This window comes from Ruditapes philippinarum, unplaced genomic scaffold (genome assembly GCF_026571515.1).
Source record: "Ruditapes philippinarum isolate M1 unplaced genomic scaffold, ASM2657151v2 ctg13665_1_1_1_1, whole genome shotgun sequence".
NCBI classification, from domain to species: Eukaryota; Metazoa; Mollusca; class Bivalvia; order Venerida; family Veneridae; genus Ruditapes; species Ruditapes philippinarum.
In genome coordinates, this window is record NW_026861687.1 from 22,501 (window position 1) to 24,015 (window position 1,515).

At 35.2% G+C, this 1,515-nt stretch overlaps 1 long non-coding RNA gene across 1 annotated transcript in view; it reads right to left on the reverse strand.

Annotated features, from left to right (window-relative positions):
- LOC132716519 (uncharacterized) overlaps nt 1-427 on the reverse strand; it is a 2,401-nt gene extending 1,974 nt beyond the window's left edge. Inside the window, exon 1 of the long non-coding RNA XR_009623815.1 lies at nt 88-427. This is a non-coding gene — a long non-coding RNA (uncharacterized LOC132716519). The remainder of the gene's footprint in view (nt 1-87) is intronic.
- Nucleotides 428-1,515: the final 1,088 nt, after the last annotated feature.

Sequence of the window (1,515 nt, forward strand, 5' to 3'; positions counted from 1 at the left end):
TTATTTTGCATTTAAGCCAGTGGATATGAGGTATACTTTTTTCAGTTACTAATGGTGCAATAATTACATGACTAACACTATGCTTACCACAGATGACAGCTTTGTCTGATCTCCCAGAAGCTCATCGAATGTTTCCATCTGCTAAGGAGAACGAATAGGGAATGAGATATCTTCAGGAAGCTGCAGCGGTTGGTCATCTGCTGCTGACCTTGACAAAAATTGCTACATCATCCTCTTAATTTCACGATTCTCCTCCCACATGTCTCCAAGACTCAGAGAATCTGTGTAACAGCAGCTTCAAACAAGAGCTGTCCGTAAGACAGCGCGCTCGACTTTTTTATTGCTTGCCAATAAAAAAAGTTTTTGCAGTAAAAGGCAATACAAGAATCTCTGTATTTTTAAAGTGAACAATGGCCATGAGCATTAAGATATTTAGTGAAGAATTATTTTATTATGACATAATTTATGGTAAAGTGAACAAGTGGATAGGAATGAATTTTTTTAGATTTTTTAAGTTTTTTAGTGCTTGCCTATAATACAAAACATTGACAGTTAAGGGCCATAATTCAAATAAAATCTTTGACAGAATTACCTTCTCCTGGACATGTTTGGGAATCATGATTGTAAACAAGTATTCCAACTTTCAAATTAATATCTCAAACAGTTCAGTCAAAAAGTGGACTGGTACTAAAAACTTAACCAAGATTCTAAGTCGATAAAAGGCCTTAATTTTTAAAACAAATCCTTGACAGAGTTACCTTCTCTTGCGTACAGATGGGGGTAATGATGTGAAATAGCATTAAAAGTTTCAAAGCAATATCTCAAAGGGTTAAGGCAATAAATGGATTTTACCCATATTCAATGTATTTTCTAAGTCAAAAAGGGGCATAATTCTGTCAAAAACCTTGACAGAGTTATGTCCTCTTGTCTGTTGATGAAGGTCGTGATGGTAAACAAGTATGGTCAGTTTCAAAGCAATACCTCCAATGGTTTTGAAATAAAGTGAGGTGGTACAAAAAACTTAACCAAGCTCAATACACTTTCTAAGTCAAAAAAGGGCCATAATTCTGTCAAAAACCTTGACAGAGTTATGTACTCTTGTCTGTAGATGGAGGTTATGATGGTGAACAAGTATGGTAAGTTTCAAAGCCATACTTGTAATACTTCTGAAATAAAGTGGGGTGGTACGAAAAACTTAACCAAGGTGTGACGCCAACGCCGACGCCGACGCCGGGGCGGGTAGGATAGCTCCCCTTTTCATAGAAAAGTCGAGCTAAAAAGGATTCATAATTCTAGGCTTTATACTTTTAGAGCTATGTGAATTACAAATGAAAAAAATCCAGTATTTTAAAATTTTTCCTTGGCTTTAACAGTAATTAACGCTAAAATCTCAAAGGATTGTTGAGTGTGCAAGGTCACAAAATGTGAAAATGATAAGAAATCATGAATTAAAACTTAAAATATTTTTGAGCTAGGCATGTCATGGGGTGAAATAAACATTTTTTGACTATTCAA